Source organism: Triturus cristatus, chromosome 12 (assembly GCF_964204655.1).
Source record: "Triturus cristatus chromosome 12, aTriCri1.1, whole genome shotgun sequence".
Taxonomy (NCBI): Eukaryota; Metazoa; Chordata; class Amphibia; order Caudata; family Salamandridae; genus Triturus; species Triturus cristatus.
In genome coordinates, this window is record NC_140595.1 from 218,091,476 (window position 1) to 218,115,165 (window position 23,690).

Sequence of the window (23,690 nt, forward strand, 5' to 3'; positions counted from 1 at the left end):
AGTCTTGGTCCCACCTTTAAAAAGGAGGGTGACCTCTGGGATCTGGCAGCAGGATCTTTGGGAGATAAGAAAATATACTGCCTGCGATCGTGTAGTTTCAAGTCAGTCAAGAAAAGCAATCTCATGCACTGCACAAGCTCTTTCCCATGAGGCACCTCTCCTGCACTCTGTTTATGCAAATGAGCAAGCAGAGAGCTCAGGAATAAAACACCAAACTCATGTCCCCCAAAAAAGCAGCAGACAATTGCTGGATATTCCCCAACTTCTAATGCTTTTCTTTTAAACAAATGATAAACAGCCTCACCTGTGGCAAGGCTTAAAAAAATTGAATAAACTCTTAAATGTTCCTCTCCACAGAAATCTTTAGTAAAAGGCGAAAGATATTTTCGTTTTGAAGAGAAACCAGAGTAAGTGACAATATAGCTCTCTAGGGTAAGTGGCGGCACATCAAAGACCCTGTCATTGCGAGGGTGAGGACCTGAAAGGTATTTTCAGGCTCTAAGAAAGAGGGCGAGAACCAGGCCGGTGGGCAAAACAGGCCAACATTTCAAAGTCTCTGCTCAAGGTACAAAAAGGTGGACTGTTCACATGTGTATGTCTGGGAATATGCAAATTTCTTTTGTACTCACCTCAGCTCATTAGGAGTTGTCGGGGCTGCTGGGGAAGGGGAACAGGAAATGTGAATCAGGCTTTTAGTTAAGTGGCACTGTAGGCCTTTTGTCCCCTAGCCATTTTACGCTTTCAACACGCTCTACACATAGCCATGCACCGTATGTGCCTTTTTCACACGTACTTTTATTAAACCTGAATATAGAAGGATATATCTGTCTAGGCTGGAGACACGTGAAACAAGTCTGACGTGCCCCTTCAAGTCTACCTGAGAGGAAGCGGACTCAGGATTGGCGACCTCTCAGGGCACCTCCAATGGGCACAAATAACGGGCAAGCCCTATGAAAAGCACAGCATGAGTCTTGGTCCCACCTTTAAAAAGGAGGGTGACCTCTGGGATCTGGCAGCAGGATCTTTGGGAGATAAGAAAATATACTGCCTGCGATCGTGTAGTTTCAAGTCAGTCAAGAAAAGCAATCTCATGCACTGCACAAGCTCTTTCCCATGAGGCACCTCTCCTGCACTCTGTTTATGCAAATGAGCAAGCAGAGAGCTCAGGAATAAAACACCAAACTCATGTCCCCCAAAAAAGCAGCAGACAATTGCTGGATATTCCCCAACTTCTAATGCTTTTCTTTTAAACAAATGATAAACAGCCTCACCTGTGGCAAGGCTTAAAAAAATTGAATAAACTCTTAAATGTTCCTCTCCACGGAAATCTTTAGTAAAAGGCGAAAGATTTTTTCGTTTTGAAGAGAAACCAGAGTAAGTGACAATATAGCTCTCTAGGGTAAGTGGCGGCACATCAAAGACCCTGTCATTGCGAGGGTGAGGACCTGAAAGGTATTTTCAGGCTCTAAGAAAGAGGGCGAGAACCAGGCCGGTGGGCAAAACAGGCCAACATTTCAAAGTCTCTGCTCAAGGTACAAAAAGGTGGACTGTTCACATGTGTATGTGTGGGAATATGCAAATTTCTTTTGTACTCACCTCAGCTCATTAGGAGTTGTCGGGGCTGCTGGGGAAGGGGAACAGGAAATGTGAATCAGGCTTTTAGTTAAGTGGCACTGTAGGCCTTTTGTCCCCTAGCCATTTTACGCTTTCAACACGCTCTACACATAGCCATGCACCGTATGTGCCTTTTTCACACGTACTTTCATTAAACCTGAATATAGAAGGATATATCTGTCTAGGCTGGAGACATGTGAAACAAGTCTGACGTGCCCCTTCAAGTCTACCTGAGAGGAAGCTGACTCAGGATTGGCGACCTCTCAGGGCACCTCTAACGGGCACAAATAACGGGCAAGCCCTATGAAAAGCACAGCATGAGTCTTGGTCCCACCTTTAAAAAGGAGGGTGACCTCTGGGATCTGGCAGCAGGATCTTTGGGAGATAAGAAAATATACTGCCTGCGATCGTGTAGTTTCAAGTCAGTCAAGAAAAGCAATCTCATGCACTGCACAAGCTCTTTCCCATGAGGCACCTCTCCTGCACTCTGTTTATGCAAATGAGCAAGCAGAGAGCTCAGGAATAAAACACCAAACTCATGTCCCCCAAAAAAGCAGCAGACAATTGCTGGATATTCCCCAACTTCTAATGCTTTTCTTTTAAACAAATGATAAACAGCCTCACCTGTGGCAAGGATTAAAAAAATTGAATAAACTCTTAAATGTTCCTCTCCACGGAAATCTTTAGTAAAAGGCGAAAGATTTTTTCGTTTTGAAGAGAAACCAGTGTAAGTGACAATATAGCTCTCTAGGGTAAGTGGCGGCACATCAAAGACCCTGTCATTGCGAGGGTGAGGACCTGAAAGGTATTTTCAGGCTCTAAGAAAGAGGGCGAGAACCAGGCCGGTGGGCAAAACAGGCCAACATTTCAAAGTCTCTGCTCAAGGTACAAAAAGGTGGACTGTTCACATGTGTATGTCTGGGAATATGCAAATTTCGTTTGTACTCACCTCAGCTCATTAGGAGTTGTCGGGGCTGCTGGGGAAGGGGAACAGGAAATGTGAATCAGGCTTTTAGTTAAGTGGCACTGTAGGCCTTTTGTCCCCTAGCCATTTTACGCTTTCAACACGCTCTACACATAGCCATGCACCGTATGTGCCTTTTTCACACGTACTTTTATTAAACCTGAATATAGAAGGATATATCTGTCTAGGCTGGAGACACGTGAAACAAGTCTGACGTGCCCCTTCAAGTCTACCTGAGAGGAAGCGGACTCAGGATTGGCGACCTCTCAGGGCACCTCCAATGGGCACAAATAACGGGCAAGCCCTATGAAAAGCACAGCATGAGTCTTGGTCCCACCTTTAAAAAGGAGGGTGACCTCTGGGATCTGGCAGCAGGATCTTTGGGAGATAAGAAAATATACTGCCTGCGATCGTGTAGTTTCAAGTCAGTCAAGAAAAGCAATCTCATGCACTGCACAAGCTCTTTCCCATGAGGCACCTCTCCTGCACTCTGTTTATGCAAATGAGCAAGCAGAGAGCTCAGGAATAAAACACCAAACTCATGTCCCCCAAAAAAGCAGCAGACAATTGCTGGATATTCCCCAACTTCTAATGCTTTTCTTTTAAACAAATGATAAACAGCCTCACCTGTGGCAAGGCTTAAAAAAATTGAATAAACTCTTAAATGTTCCTCTCCACAGAAATCTTTAGTAAAAGGCGAAAGATATTTTCGTTTTGAAGAGAAACCAGAGTAAGTGACAATATAGCTCTCTAGGGTAAGTGGCGGCACATCAAAGACCCTGTCATTGCGAGGGTGAGGACCTGAAAGGTATTTTCAGGCTCTAAGAAAGAGGGCGAGAACCAGGCCGGTGGGCAAAACAGGCCAACATTTCAAAGTCTCTGCTCAAGGTACAAAAAGGTGGACTGTTCACATGTGTATGTCTGGGAATATGCAAATTTCTTTTGTACTCACCTCAGCTCATTAGGAGTTGTCGGGGCTGCTGGGGAAGGGGAACAGGAAATGTGAATCAGGCTTTTAGTTAAGTGGCACTGTAGGCCTTTTGTCCCCTAGCCATTTTACGCTTTCAACACGCTCTACACATAGCCATGCACCGTATGTGCCTTTTTCACACGTACTTTTATTAAACCTGAATATAGAAGGATATATCTGTCTAGGCTGGAGACACGTGAAACAAGTCTGACGTGCCCCTTCAAGTCTACCTGAGAGGAAGCGGACTCAGGATTGGCGACCTCTCAGGGCACCTCCAATGGGCACAAATAACGGGCAAGCCCTATGAAAAGCACAGCATGAGTCTTGGTCCCACCTTTAAAAAGGAGGGTGACCTCTGGGATCTGGCAGCAGGATCTTTGGGAGATAAGAAAATATACTGCCTGCGATCGTGTAGTTTCAAGTCAGTCAAGAAAAGCAATCTCATGCACTGCACAAGCTCTTTCCCATGAGGCACCTCTCCTGCACTCTGTTTATGCAAATGAGCAAGCAGAGAGCTCAGGAATAAAACACCAAACTCATGTCCCCCAAAAAAGCAGCAGACAATTGCTGGATATTCCCCAACTTCTAATGCTTTTCTTTTAAACAAATGATAAACAGCCTCACCTGTGGCAAGGCTTAAAAAAATTGAATAAACTCTTAAATGTTCCTCTCCACAGAAATCTTTAGTAAAAGGCGAAAGATATTTTCGTTTTGAAGAGAAACCAGAGTAAGTGACAATATAGCTCTCTAGGGTAAGTGGCGGCACATCAAAGACCCTGTCATTGCGAGGGTGAGGACCTGAAAGGTATTTTCAGGCTCTAAGAAAGAGGGCGAGAACCAGGCCGGTGGGCAAAACAGGCCAACATTTCAAAGTCTCTGCTCAAGGTACAAAAAGGTGGACTGTTCACATGTGTATGTCTGGGAATATGCAAATTTCTTTTGTACTCACCTCAGCTCATTAGGAGTTGTCGGGGCTGCTGGGGAAGGGGAACAGGAAATGTGAATCAGGCTTTTAGTTAAGTGGCACTGTAGGCCTTTTGTCCCCTAGCCATTTTACGCTTTCAACACGCTCTACACATAGCCATGCACCGTATGTGCCTTTTTCACACGTACTTTCATTAAACCTGAATATAGAAGGATATATCTGTCTAGGCTGGAGACATGTGAAACAAGTCTGACGTGCCCCTTCAAGTCTACCTGAGAGGAAGCTGACTCAGGATTGGCGACCTCTCAGGGCACCTCTAACGGGCACAAATAACGGGCAAGCCCTATGAAAAGCACAGCATGAGTCTTGGTCCCACCTTTAAAAAGGAGGGTGACCTCTGGGATCTGGCAGCAGGATCTTTGGGAGATAAGAAAATATACTGCCTGCGATCGTGTAGTTTCAAGTCAGTCAAGAAAAGCAATCTCATGCACTGCACAAGCTCTTTCCCATGAGGCACCTCTCCTGCACTCTGTTTATGCAAATGAGCAAGCAGAGAGCTCAGGAATAAAACACCAAACTCATGTCCCCCAAAAAAGCAGCAGACAATTGCTGGATATTCCCCAACTTCTAATGCTTTTCTTTTAAACAAATGATAAACAGCCTCACCTGTGGCAAGGATTAAAAAAATTGAATAAACTCTTAAATGTTCCTCTCCACGGAAATCTTTAGTAAAAGGCGAAAGATTTTTTCGTTTTGAAGAGAAACCAGAGTAAGTGACAATATAGCTCTCTAGGGTAAGTGGCGGCACATCAAAGACCCTGTCATTGCGAGGGTGAGGACCTGAAAGGTATTTTCAGGCTCTAAGAAAGAGGGCGAGAACCAGGCCGGTGGGCAAAACAGGCCAACATTTCAAAGTCTCTGCTCAAGGTACAAAAAGGTGGACTGTTCACATGTGTATGTCTGGGAATATGCAAATTTCTTTTGTACTCACCTCAGCTCATTAGGAGTTGTCGGGGCTGCTGGGGAAGGGGAACAGGAAATGTGAATCAGGCTTTTAGTTAAGTGGCACTGTAGGCCTTTTGTCCCCTAGCCATTTTACGCTTTCAACACGCTCTACACATAGCCATGCACCGTATGTGCCTTTTTCACACGTACTTTTATTAAACCTGAATATAGAAGGATATATCTGTCTAGGCTGGAGACACGTGAAACAAGTCTGACGTGCCCCTTCAAGTCTACCTGAGAGGAAGCGGACTCAGGATTGGCGACCTCTCAGGGCACCTCCAATGGGCACAAATAACGGGCAAGCCCTATGAAAAGCACAGCATGAGTCTTGGTCCCACCTTTAAAAAGGAGGGTGACCTCTGGGATCTGGCAGCAGGATCTTTGGGAGATAAGAAAATATACTGCCTGCGATCGTGTAGTTTCAAGTCAGTCAAGAAAAGCAATCTCATGCACTGCACAAGCTCTTTCCCATGAGGCACCTCTCCTGCACTCTGTTTATGCAAATGAGCAAGCAGAGAGCTCAGGAATAAAACACCAAACTCATGTCCCCCAAAAAAGCAGCAGACAATTGCTGGATATTCCCCAACTTCTAATGCTTTTCTTTTAAACAAATGATAAACAGCCTCACCTGTGGCAAGGCTTAAAAAAATTGAATAAACTCTTAAATGTTCCTCTCCACAGAAATCTTTAGTAAAAGGCGAAAGATATTTTCGTTTTGAAGAGAAACCAGAGTAAGTGACAATATAGCTCTCTAGGGTAAGTGGCGGCACATCAAAGACCCTGTCATTGCGAGGGTGAGGACCTGAAAGGTATTTTCAGGCTCTAAGAAAGAGGGCGAGAACCAGGCCGGTGGGCAAAACAGGCCAACATTTCAAAGTCTCTGCTCAAGGTACAAAAAGGTGGACTGTTCACATGTGTATGTCTGGGAATATGCAAATTTCGTTTGTACTCACCTCAGCTCATTAGGAGTTGTCGGGGCTGCTGGGGAAGGGGAACAGGAAATGTGAATCAGGCTTTTAGTTAAGTGGCACTGTAGGCCTTTTGTCCCCTAGCCATTTTACGCTTTCAACACGCTCTACACATAGCCATGCACCGTATGTGCCTTTTTCACACGTACTTTTATTAAACCTGAATATAGAAGGATATATCTGTCTAGGCTGGAGACACGTGAAACAAGTCTGACGTGCCCCTTCAAGTCTACCTGAGAGGAAGCGGACTCAGGATTGGCGACCTCTCAGGGCACCTCCAATGGGCACAAATAACGGGCAAGCCCTATGAAAAGCACAGCATGAGTCTTGGTCCCACCTTTAAAAAGGAGGGTGACCTCTGGGATCTGGCAGCAGGATCTTTGGGAGATAAGAAAATATACTGCCTGCGATCGTGTAGTTTCAAGTCAGTCAAGAAAAGCAATCTCATGCACTGCACAAGCTCTTTCCCATGAGGCACCTCTCCTGCACTCTGTTTATGCAAATGAGCAAGCAGAGAGCTCAGGAATAAAACACCAAACTCATGTCCCCCAAAAAAGCAGCAGACAATTGCTGGATATTCCCCAACTTCTAATGCTTTTCTTTTAAACAAATGATAAACAGCCTCACCTGTGGCAAGGCTTAAAAAAATTGAATAAACTCTTAAATGTTCCTCTCCACAGAAATCTTTAGTAAAAGGCGAAAGATATTTTCGTTTTGAAGAGAAACCAGAGTAAGTGACAATATAGCTCTCTAGGGTAAGTGGCGGCACATCAAAGACCCTGTCATTGCGAGGGTGAGGACCTGAAAGGTATTTTCAGGCTCTAAGAAAGAGGGCGAGAACCAGGCCGGTGGGCAAAACAGGCCAACATTTCAAAGTCTCTGCTCAAGGTACAAAAAGGTGGACTGTTCACATGTGTATGTCTGGGAATATGCAAATTTCGTTTGTACTCACCTCAGCTCATTAGGAGTTGTCGGGGCTGCTGGGGAAGGGGAACAGGAAATGTGAATCAGGCTTTTAGTTAAGTGGCACTGTAGGCCTTTTGTCCCCTAGCCATTTTACGCTTTCAACACGCTCTACACATAGCCATGCACCGTATGTGCCTTTTTCACACGTACTTTTATTAAACCTGAATATAGAAGGATATATCTGTCTAGGCTGGAGACACGTGAAACAAGTCTGACGTGCCCCTTCAAGTCTACCTGAGAGGAAGCGGACTCAGGATTGGCGACCTCTCAGGGCACCTCCAATGGGCACAAATAACGGGCAAGCCCTATGAGAAGCACAGCATGAGTCTTGGTCCCACCTTTAAAAAGGAGGGTGACCTCTGGGATCTGGCAGCAGGATCTTTGGGAGATAAGAAAATATACTGCCTGCGATCGTGTAGTTTCAAGTCAGTCAAGAAAAGCAATCTCATGCACTGCACAAGCTCTTTCCCATGAGGCACCTCTCCTGCACTCTGTTTATGCAAATGAGCAAGCAGAGAGCTCAGGAATAAAACACCAAACTCATGTCCCCCAAAAAAGCAGCAGACAATTGCTGGATATTCCCCAACTTCTAATGCTTTTCTTTTAAACAAATGATAAACAGCCTCACCTGTGGCAAGGATTAAAAAAATTGAATAAACTCTTAAATGTTCCTCTCCACGGAAATCTTTAGTAAAAGGCGAAAGATTTTTTCGTTTTGAAGAGAAACCAGAGTAAGTGACAATATAGCTCTCTAGGGTAAGTGGCGGCACATCAAAGACCCTGTCATTGCGAGGGTGAGGACCTGAAAGGTATTTTCAGGCTCTAAGAAAGAGGGCGAGAACCAGGCCGGTGGGCAAAACAGGCCAACATTTCAAAGTCTCTGCTCAAGGTACAAAAAGGTGGACTGTTCACATGTGTATGTCTGGGAATATGCAAATTTCTTTTGTACTCACCTCAGCTCATTAGGAGTTGTCGGGGCTGCTGGGGAAGGGGAACAGGAAATGTGAATCAGGCTTTTAGTTAAGTGGCACTGTAGGCCTTTTGTCCCCTAGCCATTTTACGCTTTCAACACGCTCTACACATAGCCATGCACCGTATGTGCCTTTTTCACACGTACTTTTATTAAACCTGAATATAGAAGGATATATCTGTCTAGGCTGGAGACACGTGAAACAAGTCTGACGTGCCCCTTCAAGTCTACCTGAGAGGAAGCGGACTCAGGATTGGCGACCTCTCAGGGCACCTCCAATGGGCACAAATAACGGGCAAGCCCTATGAAAAGCACAGCATGAGTCTTGGTCCCACCTTTAAAAAGGAGGGTGACCTCTGGGATCTGGCAGCAGGATCTTTGGGAGATAAGAAAATATACTGCCTGCGATCGTGTAGTTTCAAGTCAGTCAAGAAAAGCAATCTCATGCACTGCACAAGCTCTTTCCCATGAGGCACCTCTCCTGCACTCTGTTTATGCAAATGAGCAAGCAGAGAGCTCAGGAATAAAACACCAAACTCATGTCCCCCAAAAAAGCAGCAGACAATTGCTGGATATTCCCCAACTTCTAATGCTTTTCTTTTAAACAAATGATAAACAGCCTCACCTGTGGCAAGGATTAAAAAAATTGAATAAACTCTTAAATGTTCCTCTCCACGGAAATCTTTAGTAAAAGGCGAAAGATTTTTTCGTTTTGAAGAGAAACCAGTGTAAGTGACAATATAGCTCTCTAGGGTAAGTGGCGGCACATCAAAGACCCTGTCATTGCGAGGGTGAGGACCTGAAAGGTATTTTCAGGCTCTAAGAAAGAGGGCGAGAACCAGGCCGGTGGGCAAAACAGGCCAACATTTCAAAGTCTCTGCTCAAGGTACAAAAAGGTGGACTGTTCACATGTGTATGTCTGGGAATATGCAAATTTCGTTTGTACTCACCTCAGCTCATTAGGAGTTGTCGGGGCTGCTGGGGAAGGGGAACAGGAAATGTGAATCAGGCTTTTAGTTAAGTGGCACTGTAGGCCTTTTGTCCCCTAGCCATTTTACGCTTTCAACACGCTCTACACATAGCCATGCACCGTATGTGCCTTTTTCACACGTACTTTTATTAAACCTGAATATAGAAGGATATATCTGTCTAGGCTGGAGACACGTGAAACAAGTCTGACGTGCCCCTTCAAGTCTACCTGAGAGGAAGCGGACTCAGGATTGGCGACCTCTCAGGGCACCTCCAATGGGCACAAATAACGGGCAAGCCCTATGAAAAGCACAGCATGAGTCTTGGTCCCACCTTTAAAAAGGAGGGTGACCTCTGGGATCTGGCAGCAGGATCTTTGGGAGATAAGAAAATATACTGCCTGCGATCGTGTAGTTTCAAGTCAGTCAAGAAAAGCAATCTCATGCACTGCACAAGCTCTTTCCCATGAGGCACCTCTCCTGCACTCTGTTTATGCAAATGAGCAAGCAGAGAGCTCAGGAATAAAACACCAAACTCATGTCCCCCAAAAAAGCAGCAGACAATTGCTGGATATTCCCCAACTTCTAATGCTTTTCTTTTAAATAAATGATAAACAGCCTCACCTGTGGCAAGGCTTAAAAAAATTGAATAAACTCTTAAATGTTCCTCTCCACAGAAATCTTTAGTAAAAGGCGAAAGATATTTTCGTTTTGAAGAGAAACCAGAGTAAGTGACAATATAGCTCTCTAGGGTAAGTGGCGGCACATCAAAGACCCTGTCATTGCGAGGGTGAGGACCTGAAAGGTATTTTCAGGCTCTAAGAAAGAGGGCGAGAACCAGGCCGGTGGGCAAAACAGGCCAACATTTCAAAGTCTCTGCTCAAGGTACAAAAAGGTGGACTGTTCACATGTGTATGTCTGGGAATATGCAAATTTCGTTTGTACTCACCTCAGCTCATTAGGAGTTGTCGGGGCTGCTGGGGAAGGGGAACAGGAAATGTGAATCAGGCTTTTAGTTAAGTGGCACTGTAGGCCTTTTGTCCCCTAGCCATTTTACGCTTTCAACACGCTCTACACATAGCCATGCACCGTATGTGCCTTTTTCACACGTACTTTTATTAAACCTGAATATAGAAGGATATATCTGTCTAGGCTGGAGACACGTGAAACAAGTCTGACGTGCCCCTTCAAGTCTACCTGAGAGGAAGCGGACTCAGGATTGGCGACCTCTCAGGGCACCTCCAATGGGCACAAATAACGGGCAAGCCCTATGAAAAGCACAGCATGAGTCTTGGTCCCACCTTTAAAAAGGAGGGTGACCTCTGGGATCTGGCAGCAGGATCTTTGGGAGATAAGAAAATATACTGCCTGCGATCGTGTAGTTTCAAGTCAGTCAAGAAAAGCAATCTCATGCACTGCACAAGCTCTTTCCCATGAGGCACCTCTCCTGCACTCTGTTTATGCAAATGAGCAAGCAGAGAGCTCAGGAATAAAACACCAAACTCATGTCCCCCAAAAAAGCAGCAGACAATTGCTGGATATTCCCCAACTTCTAATGCTTTTCTTTTAAACAAATGATAAACAGCCTCACCTGTGGCAAGGCTTAAAAAAATTGAATAAACTCTTAAATGTTCCTCTCCACAGAAATCTTTAGTAAAAGGCGAAAGATATTTTCGTTTTGAAGAGAAACCAGAGTAAGTGACAATATAGCTCTCTAGGGTAAGTGGCGGCACATCAAAGACCCTGTCATTGCGAGGGTGAGGACCTGAAAGGTATTTTCAGGCTCTAAGAAAGAGGGCGAGAACCAGGCCGGTGGGCAAAACAGGCCAACATTTCAAAGTCTCTGCTCAAGGTACAAAAAGGTGGACTGTTCACATGTGTATGTCTGGGAATATGCAAATTTCTTTTGTACTCACCTCAGCTCATTAGGAGTTGTCGGGGCTGCTGGGGAAGGGGAACAGGAAATGTGAATCAGGCTTTTAGTTAAGTGGCACTGTAGGCCTTTTGTCCCCTAGCCATTTTACGCTTTCAACACGCTCTACACATAGCCATGCACCGTATGTGCCTTTTTCACACGTACTTTTATTAAACCTGAATATAGAAGGATATATCTGTCTAGGCTGGAGACACGTGAAACAAGTCTGACGTGCCCCTTCAAGTCTACCTGAGAGGAAGCGGACTCAGGATTGGCGACCTCTCAGGGCACCTCCAATGGGCACAAATAACGGGCAAGCCCTATGAAAAGCACAGCATGAGTCTTGGTCCCACCTTTAAAAAGGAGGGTGACCTCTGGGATCTGGCAGCAGGATCTTTGGGAGATAAGAAAATATACTGCCTGCGATCGTGTAGTTTCAAGTCAGTCAAGAAAAGCAATCTCATGCACTGCACAAGCTCTTTCCCATGAGGCACCTCTCCTGCACTCTGTTTATGCAAATGAGCAAGCAGAGAGCTCAGGAATAAAACACCAAACTCATGTCCCCCAAAAAAGCAGCAGACAATTGCTGGATATTCCCCAACTTCTAATGCTTTTCTTTTAAACAAATGATAAACAGCCTCACCTGTGGCAAGGCTTAAAAAAATTGAATAAACTCTTAAATGTTCCTCTCCACAGAAATCTTTAGTAAAAGGCGAAAGATATTTTCGTTTTGAAGAGAAACCAGAGTAAGTGACAATATAGCTCTCTAGGGTAAGTGGCGGCACATCAAAGACCCTGTCATTGCGAGGGTGAGGACCTGAAAGGTATTTTCAGGCTCTAAGAAAGAGGGCGAGAACCAGGCCGGTGGGCAAAACAGGCCAACATTTCAAAGTCTCTGCTCAAGGTACAAAAAGGTGGACTGTTCACATGTGTATGTCTGGGAATATGCAAATTTCTTTTGTACTCACCTCAGCTCATTAGGAGTTGTCGGGGCTGCTGGGGAAGGGGAACAGGAAATGTGAATCAGGCTTTTAGTTAAGTGGCACTGTAGGCCTTTTGTCCCCTAGCCATTTTACGCTTTCAACACGCTCTACACATAGCCATGCACCGTATGTGCCTTTTTCACACGTACTTTCATTAAACCTGAATATAGAAGGATATATCTGTCTAGGCTGGAGACACGTGAAACAAGTCTGACGTGCCCCTTCAAGTCTACCTGAGAGGAAGCTGACTCAGGATTGGCGACCTCTCAGGGCACCTCTAACGGGCACAAATAATGGGCAAGCCCTATGAAAAGCACAGCATGAGTCTTGGTCCCACCTTTAAAAAGGAGGGTGACCTCTGGGATCTGGCAGCAGGATCTTTGGGAGATAAGAAAATATACTGCCTGCGATCGTGAAGTTTCAAGTCAGTCAAGAAAAGCAATCTCATGCACTGCACAAGCTCTTTCCCATGAGGCACCTCTCCTACACTCTGTTTATGCAAATGAGCAAGCAGAGAGCTCAGGAATAAAACACCAAACTCATGTCCCCCAAAAAAGCAGCAGACAATTGCTGGATATTCCCCAACTTGTAATGCTTTTCTTTTAAACAAATGATAAACAGCCTCACCTGTGGCAAGGCTTAAAAAAATTGAATAAACTCTTAAATGTTCCTCTCCACGGAAATCTTTAGTAAAAGGCGAAAGATTTTTTCGTTTTGAAGAGAAACCAGAGTAAGTGACAATATAGCTCTCTAGGGTAAGTGGCGGGGTTGTATGACATAATTTCGAAAGACAAAAATTCGACCTACAAAAATATCGCAACAAAAATATCGTGGTCAAGAATATCGACATCCTATCTACAACATGGTAAGTACAAAAATATCGATAATTTAATATCGATGTCAAAAATATCGTAATTCAAAAATATCGGTTTTTTTTTAGTTTAAAAATATATGTAAAATAAACCAAATAATACTTATAAATCAAAGAAACATAATTAAATATATTGTATAATATGTAAAATTTATAATAAATATATATAATTAAATGAAACTTTAATTAAACATATATATAATATATAATATATACACTTACTTAATAATTACTTTTAATAATAATTTCTATAACATATAAATTATTAAATATTTATTTAAATTACCAATACATCTATACACATAAAACAATAACATTAATAAATATTAAATAATTACATATAGCAAATAATAATCAATAATTTTAATTTGAATAATTTTTATTATTAATTATATATTACAATAGCTAAAATATTACAAAACATATTTAATATCAGACACAATAAAACTACTAGTCCAACTTCAACAAAAACAACAGTAAGGAAAATGTTGGATAGCGTAGGGGTAAAAATATCTATTCCAACTCCCGAGAGTGCAACAGTAGGGAAAACATTGGATAGCGTAGGAGTAAAAATTACTATTACAACTCCAAAGAGTGCAACAGTAGGGAAAGTGTTGGATAGCGTAGGGGTAAAAATTACTATTCCAACTCCAGAGAGTGCAATAGTAGGGAAAATGTTGGATAGCGTAATGGTAAAAATTACTATTCCCACTCCAGATAGTGCAATAGTAGGGAAAGTGTTGGATAGCGTAAGGGTAAAAATTACTATTCCCACTCCAGACAGTGCAACAGTAGGGAAAACGTTGGATAGCGTAGGGGTACAAATAACTATTCCAACTCCAAAGAGTGCAACAGTAGGGAAAACGTTGGATAGCATAGGGGTAAAAATTACTATTCCAACTCCAGAGAGTGCAATAGTAGGGAAAGTGTTGGATAGCGTAAGCGTAAAATTTACTATTCCCACTCCAGAGAGTGCAATAGTAGGGAAAGTGTTGGATAGCGTAAGGGTAACATTTACTATTCCCACTCCAGAGAGTGCAACAGTATAGAAAACGTTGGATAGCGTAGGGGTAAAAATAACTATTCCAACTCCAAAGAGTGCAACAGTAGGGAAAACATTGGATAGCGTAGGGGTAAAAATTACTATTCCAACTCCAGAGAGTGCAATAGTAGGGAAAGTGTTGGATAGCGTAAGGGTCAAATTTACTATTCCCACTCCAGAGAATGCAATAGTAGGGAAAGTGTTGGATAGCGTAAGGGTAAAAATTACTATTCCAACTCCAGAGAGTGCAACAGTAGGGAAAACGTTGGATAGCGTAGGGGTAAAAATTACTATTCCCACTCCAGAGAGTGCAATAGTAGGGAAAGTGTTGGATAGCGTAAGGGTAAAAATTACTATTCCCACTCCAGACAGTGCAACAGTAGAGAAAAGGTTGGATAGCGTAGGGGTAAAAATTACTATTCCAACTCCAAAGAGTGCAACAGTAGGGAAAGCGCTGGATAGCGTAGGGGTAAAAATTACTATTCCAACTCCAGAGAGTGCAACAGTAGGGAAAGCGCTGGATAGCGTAGGGGTAAAAATTACTATTCCCACTCCAGATAGTAAAACAGTTGGGAAAGCACTAGATAGCATAGTGATTCTATTAACATTATAACCAATTTAATAATTTCTTATAAAAAAATTGCATGTTAACAATGTTTAAAAAAAAAAAATATTATTAAATACCAATTATGTAAAATAAATATTTAAATAAATAAATTTTAATTACATCCCACACTATTCCCCCTTTAACACACAACACACTACACATAAAAATTCACATAATTAATTTAATTATGAATTAATCACTTAATAAAATTAAATCACCAATTAATTACTAATTAACAATTAATAATTAACTATAACAATAAAGAAATATTATTAATAAACTAATTATAATTTATATAATTAACAAAATAATAAAGTAATTTTACAATTAATAATTAATTAAAAATTAATTAATCTATTAATCACATTAATTACCAATTATTAATTGATTACAAATTAATTAATCATAAATACCAATGAAACAATACATATTAATTCATTAATTATAATTACATTACTTCCCACCCTATTCCCCTATAAACCCACAACCCACTACACATTAAAATTCACATAATTAATTTAATTATCAATTAATCACTTAATAAAATTAAATCACCAATTAATTACTAATTAACAATTAATTAATTAACAATAAATAAATATTAATAATAAACTAATTATAATGTATATAATTAACCAATTAATAAAATAATTGTACAATTAATAATTAATTAACAATTAATTAATCAATTAATTACCAATTATTAATTAATTACCAATTAATTAATCATAAATACCAATTAAACAATACATATTAATTCATTAATTATAATTAAATTACTTCCCACCCTATTCCCCTATAAACCCACAACCCGCTCTGATACTAAAACGCTAAATTAAATGTAAAATAATTATAAATCTCTAAACATTTATTTTTAAATGTATTAAAATACATTACAATAATCTTTCACATACAAATAAAATACATATTAAATGACATTACACTAAATAAATATCGATATTATTGACATCGAAATTTTTACTTACGATATTACTTACATCGATATTAATTACTTCGATATTATTTACTTCGATATTACTTACCTTGAGATCGATATTCTGTCCATCGATATTCTTGACTTCGATATTCTGTACCTACGATATTAAAAACACGATATTATTGTAGGTCGAAATTTAAAACTCGATATTTTGGCTAACCACCAAGTGGCGGCACATCAAAGACCCTGTCATTGCGAGGGTGAGGACCTGAAAGGTATTTTCAGGCTCTAAGAAAGAGGGCGAGAACCAGGCCGGTGGGCAAAACAGGCCAACATTTCAAAGTCTCTGCTCAAGGTACAAAAAGGTGGACTGTTCACATGTGTATGTCTGGGAATATGCAAATTTCTTTTGTACTCACCTCAGCTCATTAGGAGTTGTCGGGGCTGCTGGGGAAGGGGAACAGGAAATGTGAATCAGGCTTTTAGTTAAGTGGCACTGTAGGCCTTTTGTCCCCTAGCCATTTTACGCTTTCAACACGCTCTACACATAGCCATGCACCGTATGTGCCTTTTTCACACGTACTTTCATTAAACCTGAATATAGAAGGATATATCTGTCTAGGCTGGAGACACGTGAAACAAGTCTGACGTGCCCCTTCAAGTCTACCTGAGAGGAAGCGGACTCAGGATTGGCGACCTCTCAGGGCACCTCCAACGGGCACAAATAACGGGCAAGCCCTATGAAAAGCACAGCATGAGTCTTGGTCCCACCTTTAAAAAGGAGGGTGACCTCTGGGATCTGGCAGCAGGATCTTTGGGAGATAAGAAAATATACTGCCTGCGATCGTGAAGTTTCAAGTCAGTCAAGAAAAGCAATCTCATGCACTGCACAAGCTCTTTCCCATGAGGCACCTCTCCTGCACTCTGTTTATGCAAATGAGCAAGCAGAGAGCTCAGGAATAAAACACCAAACTCATGTCCCCCAAAAAAAGCAGCAGACAATTGCTGGATATTCCCCAACTTGTAATGCTTTTCTTTTAAACAAATGATAAACAGCCTCACCTGTGGCAAGGCTTAAAAAAATTGAATAAACTCTTAAATGTTCCTCTCCACGGAAATCTTTAGTAAAAAGCGAAAGATTTTTTCGTTTTGAAGAGAAACCAGAGTAAGTGACAATATAGCTCTCTAGGGTAAGTGGCGGCACATCAAAGACCCTGTCATTGCGAGGGTGAGGACCTGAAAGGTATTTTCAGGCTCTAAGAAAGAGGGCGAGAACCAGGCCGGTGGGCAAAACAGGCCAACATTTCAAAGTCTCTGCTCAAGGTACAAAAAGGTGGACTGTTCACATGTGTATGTCTGGGAATATGCAAATTTCTTTTGTACTCACCTCAGCTCATTAGGAGTTGTCGGGGCTGCTGGGGAAGGGGAACAGGAAATGTGAATCAGGCTTTTAGTTAAGTGGCACTGTAGGCCTTTTGTCCCCTAGCCATTTTACGCTTTCAACACGCTCTACACATAGCCATGCACCGTATGTGCCTTTTTCACACGTACTTTCATTAAACCTGAATATAGAAGGATATATCTGTCTAGGCTGGAGACACGTGAAACAAGTCTGACGTGCCCCTTCAAGTCTACCTGAGAGGAAGCGGACTCAGGATTGGCGACCTCTCAGGGCACCTCCAACGGGCACAAATAACGGGCAAGCCCTATGAAAAGCACAGCATGAGTCTTGGTCCCACCTTTAAAAAGGAGGGTGACCTCTGGGATCTGGCAGCAGGATCTTTGGGAGATAAGAAAATATACTGCCTGCGATCGTGTAGTTTCAAGTCAGTCAAGAAAAGCAATCTCATGCACTGCACAAGCTCTTTCCCATGAGGCACCTCTCCTGCACTCTGTTTATGCAAATGAGCAAGCAGAGAGCTCAGGAATAAAACACCAAACTCATGTCCCCCAAAAAAGCAGCAGACAATTGCTGGATATTCCCCAACTTCTAATGCTTTTCTTTTAAACAAATGATAAACAGCCTCACCTGTGGCAAGGATTAAAAAAATTGAATAAACTCTTAAATGTTCCTCTCCACGGAAATCTTTAGTAAAAAGCGAAAGATTTTTTCGTTTTGAAGAGAAACCAGAGTAAGTGACAATATAGCTCTCTAGGGTAAGTGGCGGCACATCAAAGACCCTGTCATTGCGAGGGTGAGGACCTGAAAGGTATTTTCAGGCTCTAAGAAAGAGGGCGAGAACCAGGCCGGTGGGCAAAACAGGCCAACATTTCAAAGTCTCTGCTCAAGGTACAAAAAGGTGGACTGTTCACATGTGTATGTCTGGGAATATGCAAATTTCTTTTGTACTCACCTCAGCTCATTAGGAGTTGTCGGGGCTGCTGGGGAAGGGGAACAGGAAATGTGAATCAGGCTTTTAGTTAAGTGGCACTGTAGGCCTTTTGTCCCCTAGCCATTTTACGCTTTCAACACGCTCTACACATAGCCATGCACCGTATGTGCCTTTTTCACACGTACTTTCATTAAACCTGAATATAGAAGGATATATCTGTCTAGGCTGGAGACACGTGAAACAAGTCTGACGTGCCCCTTCAAGTCTACCTGAGAGGAAGCGGACTCAGGATTGGCGACCTCTCAGGGCACCTCCAACGGGCACAAATAACGGGCAAGCCCTATGAAAAGCACAGCATGAGTCTTGGTCCCACCTTTAAAAAGGAGGGTGACCTCTGGGATCTGGCAGCAGGATCTTTGGGAGATAAGAAAATATACTGCCTGCGATCGTGAAGTTTCAAGTCAGTCAAGAAAAGCAATCTCATGCACTGCACAAGCTCTTTCCCATGAGGCACCTCTCCTGCACTCTGTTTATGCAAATGAGCAAGCAGAGAGCTCAGGAATAAAACACCAAACTCATGTCCCCCAAAAAAAGCAGCAGACAATTGCTGGATATTCCCCAACTTGTAATGCTTTTCTTTTAAACAAATGATAAACAGCCTCACCTGTGGCAAGGCTTAAAAAAATTGAATAAACTCTTAAATGTTCCTCTCCACGGAAATCTTTAGTAAAAAGCGAAAGATTTTTTCGTTTTGAAGAGAAACCAGAGTAAGTGACAATATAGCTCTCTAGGGTAAGTGGCGCCACATCAAAGACCCTGTCATTGCGAGGGTGAGGACCTGAAAGGTATTTTCAGGCTCTAAGAAAGAGGGCGAGAACCAGGCCGGTGGGCAAAACAGGCCAACATTTCAAAGTCTCTGCTCAAGGTACAAAAAGGTGGACTGTTCACATGTGTATGTCTGGGAATATGCAAATTTCTTTTGTACTCACCTCAGCTCATTAGGAGTTGTCGGGGCTGCTGGGGAAGGGGAACAGGAAATGTGAATCAGGCTTTTAGTTAAGTGGCACTGTAGGCCTTTTGTCCCCTAGCCATTTTACGCTTTCAACACCATCCCTCCAATCGATATGCTCAGAGCCACCACTGTGCTCTACACATAGCCATGCACCGTATGTGCCTTTTTCACACGTACTTTCATTAAACCTGAATATAGAAGGATATATCTGTCTAGGCTGGAGACACGTGAAACAAGTCTGACGTGCCCCTTCAAGTCTACCTGAGAGGAAGCGGACTCAGGATTGGCGACCTCTCAGGGCACCTCCAACGGGCACAAATAACGGGCAAGCCCTATGAAAAGCACAGCATGAGTCTTGGTCCCACCTTTAAAAAGGAGGGTGACCTCTGGGATCTGGCAGCAGGATCTTTGGGAGATAAGAAAATATACTGCCTGCGATCGTGTAGTTTCAAGTCAGTCAAGAAAAGCAATCTCATGCACTGCACAAGCTCTTTCCCATGAGGCACCTCTCCTGCACTCTGTTTATGCAAATGAGCAAGCAGAGAGCTCAGGAATAAAACACCAAACTCATGTCCCCCAAAAAAGCAGCAGACAATTGCTGGATATTCCCCAACTTCTAATGCTTTTCTTTTAAACAAATGATAAACAGCCTCACCTGTGGCAAGGCTTAAAAAAATTGAATAAACTCTTAAATGTTCCTCTCCACGGAAATCTTTAGTAAAAGGCGAAAGATTTTTTCGTTTTGAAGAGAAACCAGAGTAAGTGACAATATAGCTCTCTAGGGTAAGTGGCGGCACATCAAAGACCCTGTCATTGCGAGGGTGAGGACCTGAAAGGTATTTTCAGGCTCTAGGAAAGAGGGCGAGAACCAGGCCGGTGGGCAAAACAGGCCAACATTTCAAAGTCTCTGCTCAAGGTACAAAAAGGTGGACTGTTCACATGTGTATGTGTGGGAATATGCAAATTTCTTTTGTACTCACCTCAGCTCATTAGGAGTTGTCGGGGCTGCTGGGGAAGGGGAACAGGAAATGTGAATCAGGCTTTTAGTTAAGTGGCACTGTAGGCCTTTTGTCCCCTAGCCATTTTACGCTTTCAACACGCTCTACACATAGCCATGCACCGTATGTGCCTTTTTCACACGTACTTTCATTAAACCTGAATATAGAAGGATATATCTGTCTAGGCTGGAGACATGTGAAACAAGTCTGACGTGCCCCTTCAAGTCTACCTGAGAGGAAGCTGACTCAGGATTGGCGACCTCTCAGGGCACCTCTAACGGGCACAAATAACGGGCAAGCCCTATGAAAAGCACAGCATGAGTCTTGGTCCCACCTTTAAAAAGGAGGGTGACCTCTGGGATCTGGCAGCAGGATCTTTGGGAGATAAGAAAATATACTGCCTGCGATCGTGTAGTTTCAAGTCAGTCAAGAAAAGCAATCTCATGCACTGCACAAGCTCTTTCCCATGAGGCACCTCTCCTGCACTCTGTTTATGCAAATGAGCAAGCAGAGAGCTCAGGAATAAAACACCAAACTCATGTCCCCCAAAAAAGCAGCAGACAATTGCTGGATATTCCCCAACTTCTAATGCTTTTCTTTTAAACAAATGATAAACAGCCTCACCTGTGGCAAGGATTAAAAAAATTGAATAAACTCTTAAATGTTCCTCTCCACGGAAATCTTTAGTAAAAGGCGAAAGATTTTTTCGTTTTGAAGAGAAACCAGTGTAAGTGACAATATAGCTCTCTAGGGTAAGTGGCGGCACATCAAAGACCCTGTCATTGCGAGGGTGAGGACCTGAAAGGTATTTTCAGGCTCTAAGAAAGAGGGCGAGAACCAGGCCGGTGGGCAAAACAGGCCAACATTTCAAAGTCTCTGCTCAAGGTACAAAAAGGTGGACTGTTCACATGTGTATGTCTGGGAATATGCAAATTTCTTTTGTACTCACCTCAGCTCATTAGGAGTTGTCGGGGCTGCTGGGGAAGGGGAACAGGAAATGTGAATCAGGCTTTTAGTTAAGTGGCACTGTAGGCCTTTTGTCCCCTAGCCATTTTACGCTTTCAACACGCTCTACACATAGCCATGCACCGTATGTGCCTTTTTCACACGTACTTTTATTAAACCTGAATATAGAAGGATATATCTGTCTAGGCTGGAGACACGTGAAACAAGTCTGACGTGCCCCTTCAAGTCTACCTGAGAGGAAGCGGACTCAGGATTGGCGACCTCTCAGGGCACCTCCAATGGGCACAAATAACGGGCAAGCCCTATGAAAAGCACAGCATGAGTCTTGGTCCCACCTTTAAAAAGGAGGGTGACCTCTGGGATCTGGCAGCAGGATCTTTGGGAGATAAGAAAATATACTGCCTGCGATCGTGTAGTTTCAAGTCAGTCAAGAAAAGCAATCTCATGCACTGCACAAGCTCTTTCCCATGAGGCACCTCTCCTGCACTCTGTTTATGCAAATGAGCAAGCAGAGAGCTCAGGAATAAAACACCAAACTCATGTCCCCCAAAAAAGCAGCAGACAATTGCTGGATATTCCCCAACTTCTAATGCTTTTCTTTTAAACAAATGATAAACAGCCTCACCTGTGGCAAGGCTTAAAAAAATTGAATAAACTCTTAAATGTTCCTCTCCACAGAAATCTTTAGTAAAAGGCGAAAGATATTTTCGTTTTGAAGAGAAACCAGAGTAAGTGACAATATAGCTCTCTAGGGTAAGTGGCGGCACATCAAAGACCCTGTCATTGCGAGGGTGAGGACCTGAAAGGTATTTTCAGGCTCTAAGAAAGAGGGCGAGAACCAGGCCGGTGGGCAAAACAGGCCAACATTTCAAAGTCTCTGCTCAAGGTACAAAAAGGTGGACTGTTCACATGTGTATGTCTGGGAATATGCAAATTTCTTTTGTACTCACCTCAGCTCATTAGGAGTTGTCGGGGCTGCTGGGGAAGGGGAACAGGAAATGTGAATCAGGCTTTTAGTTAAGTGGCACTGTAGGCCTTTTGTCCCCTAGCCATTTTACGCTTTCAACACGCTCTACACATAGCCATGCACCGTATGTGCCTTTTTCACACGTACTTTTATTAAACCTGAATATAGAAGGATATATCTGTCTAGGCTGGAGACACGTGAAACAAGTCTGACGTGCCCCTTCAAGTCTACCTGAGAGGAAGCGGACTCAGGATTGGCGACCTCTCAGGGCACCTCCAATGGGCACAAATAACGGGCAAGCCCTATGAAAAGCACAGCATGAGTCTTGGTCCCACCTTTAAAAAGGAGGGTGACCTCTGGGATCTGGCAGCAGGATCTTTGGGAGATAAGAAAATATACTGCCTGCGATCGTGTAGTTTCAAGTCAGTCAAGAAAAGCAATCTCATGCACTGCACAAGCTCTTTCCCATGAGGCACCTCTCCTGCACTCTGTTTATGCAAATGAGCAAGCAGAGAGCTCAGGAATAAAACACCAAACTCATGTCCCCCAAAAAAGCAGCAGACAATTGCTGGATATTCCCCAACTTCTAATGCTTTTCTTTTAAACAAATGATAAACAGCCTCACCTGTGGCAAGGCTTAAAAAAATTGAATAAACTCTTAAATGTTCCTCTCCACGGAAATCTTTAGTAAAAGGCGAAAGATTTTTTCGTTTTGAAGAGAAACCAGAGTAAGTGACAATATAGCTCTCTAGGGTAAGTGGCGGCACATCAAAGACCCTGTCATTGCGAGGGTGAGGACCTGAAAGGTATTTTCAGGCTCTAAGAAAGAGGGCGAGAACCAGGCCGGTGGGCAAAACAGGCCAACATTTCAAAGTCTCTGCTCAAGGTACAAAAAGGTGGACTGTTCACATGTGTATGTGTGGGAATATGCAAATTTCTTTTGTACTCACCTCAGCTCATTAGGAGTTGTCGGGGCTGCTGGGGAAGGGGAACAGGAAATGTGAATCAGGCTTTTAGTTAAGTGGCACTGTAGGCCTTTTGTCCCCTAGCCATTTTACGCTTTCAACACGCTCTACACATAGCCATGCACCGTATGTGCCTTTTTCACACGTACTTTCATTAAACCTGAATATAGAAGGATATATCTGTCTAGGCTGGAGACATGTGAAACAAGTCTGACGTGCCCCTTCAAGTCTACCTGAGAGGAAGCTGACTCAGGATTGGCGACCTCTCAGGGCACCTCTAACGGGCACAAATAACGGGCAAGCCCTATGAAAAGCACAGCATGAGTCTTGGTCCCACCTTTAAAAAGGAGGGTGACCTCTGGGATCTGGCAGCAGGATCTTTGGGAGATAAGAAAATATACTGCCTGCGATCGTGTAGTTTCAAGTCAGTCAAGAAAAGCAATCTCATGCACTGCACAAGCTCTTTCCCATGAGGCACCTCTCCTGCACTCTGTTTATGCAAATGAGCAAGCAGAGAGCTCAGGAATAAAACACCAAACTCATGTCCCCCAAAAAAGCAGCAGACAATTGCTGGATATTCCCCAACTTCTAATGCTTTTCTTTTAAACAAATGATAAACAGCCTCACCTGTGGCAAGGATTAAAAAAATTGAATAAACTCTTAAATGTTCCTCTCCACGGAAATCTTTAGTAAAAGGCGAAAGATTTTTTCGTTTTGAAGAGAAACCAGTGTAAGTGACAATAT

General features: G+C 42.9%; 22 non-coding genes across 22 annotated transcripts; all 22 read right to left on the minus strand.

Moving 5' to 3' along the window:
• Positions 1-296: 296 nt before the first annotated feature.
• On the minus strand, positions 297-411 carry LOC146774620 (U5 spliceosomal RNA). Its single transcript, XR_014974702.1, has one exon. It is a non-coding gene; the product is annotated as a U5 spliceosomal RNA (small nuclear RNA).
• Positions 412-1,263: 852 nt separating this feature from the next.
• Positions 1,264-1,378, minus strand: LOC146774621 (U5 spliceosomal RNA). The gene has a single exon (XR_014972805.1). It is a non-coding gene; the product is annotated as a U5 spliceosomal RNA (small nuclear RNA).
• Positions 1,379-2,230: 852 nt separating this feature from the next.
• LOC146774622 (U5 spliceosomal RNA) lies at positions 2,231-2,345 on the minus strand. The gene has a single exon (XR_014974669.1). It is a non-coding gene; the product is annotated as a U5 spliceosomal RNA (small nuclear RNA).
• Positions 2,346-3,197: 852 nt separating this feature from the next.
• LOC146774623 (U5 spliceosomal RNA) lies at positions 3,198-3,312 on the minus strand. The gene has a single exon (XR_014974703.1). It is a non-coding gene; the product is annotated as a U5 spliceosomal RNA (small nuclear RNA).
• Positions 3,313-4,164: 852 nt separating this feature from the next.
• Positions 4,165-4,279, minus strand: LOC146774624 (U5 spliceosomal RNA). The gene has a single exon (XR_014974704.1). It is a non-coding gene; the product is annotated as a U5 spliceosomal RNA (small nuclear RNA).
• Positions 4,280-5,131: 852 nt separating this feature from the next.
• Positions 5,132-5,246, minus strand: LOC146774625 (U5 spliceosomal RNA). Its single transcript, XR_014974100.1, has one exon. It is a non-coding gene; the product is annotated as a U5 spliceosomal RNA (small nuclear RNA).
• Positions 5,247-6,098: 852 nt separating this feature from the next.
• Positions 6,099-6,213, minus strand: LOC146774626 (U5 spliceosomal RNA). Its single transcript, XR_014974705.1, has one exon. It is a non-coding gene; the product is annotated as a U5 spliceosomal RNA (small nuclear RNA).
• An 852-nt stretch (positions 6,214-7,065) lies between these two features.
• LOC146774627 (U5 spliceosomal RNA) lies at positions 7,066-7,180 on the minus strand. The gene has a single exon (XR_014974706.1). It is a non-coding gene; the product is annotated as a U5 spliceosomal RNA (small nuclear RNA).
• Positions 7,181-8,032: 852 nt separating this feature from the next.
• LOC146774628 (U5 spliceosomal RNA) lies at positions 8,033-8,147 on the minus strand. The gene has a single exon (XR_014974101.1). It is a non-coding gene; the product is annotated as a U5 spliceosomal RNA (small nuclear RNA).
• An 852-nt stretch (positions 8,148-8,999) lies between these two features.
• Positions 9,000-9,114, minus strand: LOC146774629 (U5 spliceosomal RNA). The gene has a single exon (XR_014974670.1). It is a non-coding gene; the product is annotated as a U5 spliceosomal RNA (small nuclear RNA).
• An 852-nt stretch (positions 9,115-9,966) lies between these two features.
• LOC146774630 (U5 spliceosomal RNA) lies at positions 9,967-10,081 on the minus strand. Its single transcript, XR_014974707.1, has one exon. It is a non-coding gene; the product is annotated as a U5 spliceosomal RNA (small nuclear RNA).
• Positions 10,082-10,933: 852 nt separating this feature from the next.
• Positions 10,934-11,048, minus strand: LOC146774631 (U5 spliceosomal RNA). The gene has a single exon (XR_014974708.1). It is a non-coding gene; the product is annotated as a U5 spliceosomal RNA (small nuclear RNA).
• Positions 11,049-11,900: 852 nt separating this feature from the next.
• Positions 11,901-12,015, minus strand: LOC146774632 (U5 spliceosomal RNA). The gene has a single exon (XR_014974709.1). It is a non-coding gene; the product is annotated as a U5 spliceosomal RNA (small nuclear RNA).
• An 852-nt stretch (positions 12,016-12,867) lies between these two features.
• LOC146774633 (U5 spliceosomal RNA) lies at positions 12,868-12,982 on the minus strand. Its single transcript, XR_014972806.1, has one exon. It is a non-coding gene; the product is annotated as a U5 spliceosomal RNA (small nuclear RNA).
• Positions 12,983-16,759: 3,777 nt separating this feature from the next.
• LOC146774634 (U5 spliceosomal RNA) lies at positions 16,760-16,874 on the minus strand. Its single transcript, XR_014974407.1, has one exon. It is a non-coding gene; the product is annotated as a U5 spliceosomal RNA (small nuclear RNA).
• An 852-nt stretch (positions 16,875-17,726) lies between these two features.
• Positions 17,727-17,841, minus strand: LOC146774635 (U5 spliceosomal RNA). The gene has a single exon (XR_014974687.1). It is a non-coding gene; the product is annotated as a U5 spliceosomal RNA (small nuclear RNA).
• An 853-nt stretch (positions 17,842-18,694) lies between these two features.
• LOC146774636 (U5 spliceosomal RNA) lies at positions 18,695-18,809 on the minus strand. Its single transcript, XR_014974408.1, has one exon. It is a non-coding gene; the product is annotated as a U5 spliceosomal RNA (small nuclear RNA).
• An 888-nt stretch (positions 18,810-19,697) lies between these two features.
• On the minus strand, positions 19,698-19,812 carry LOC146774637 (U5 spliceosomal RNA). The gene has a single exon (XR_014972807.1). It is a non-coding gene; the product is annotated as a U5 spliceosomal RNA (small nuclear RNA).
• An 852-nt stretch (positions 19,813-20,664) lies between these two features.
• On the minus strand, positions 20,665-20,779 carry LOC146774638 (U5 spliceosomal RNA). The gene has a single exon (XR_014974671.1). It is a non-coding gene; the product is annotated as a U5 spliceosomal RNA (small nuclear RNA).
• Positions 20,780-21,631: 852 nt separating this feature from the next.
• Positions 21,632-21,746, minus strand: LOC146774639 (U5 spliceosomal RNA). The gene has a single exon (XR_014974710.1). It is a non-coding gene; the product is annotated as a U5 spliceosomal RNA (small nuclear RNA).
• Positions 21,747-22,598: 852 nt separating this feature from the next.
• On the minus strand, positions 22,599-22,713 carry LOC146774640 (U5 spliceosomal RNA). The gene has a single exon (XR_014972808.1). It is a non-coding gene; the product is annotated as a U5 spliceosomal RNA (small nuclear RNA).
• Positions 22,714-23,565: 852 nt separating this feature from the next.
• LOC146774641 (U5 spliceosomal RNA) lies at positions 23,566-23,680 on the minus strand. Its single transcript, XR_014974672.1, has one exon. It is a non-coding gene; the product is annotated as a U5 spliceosomal RNA (small nuclear RNA).
• Positions 23,681-23,690: the final 10 nt, after the last annotated feature.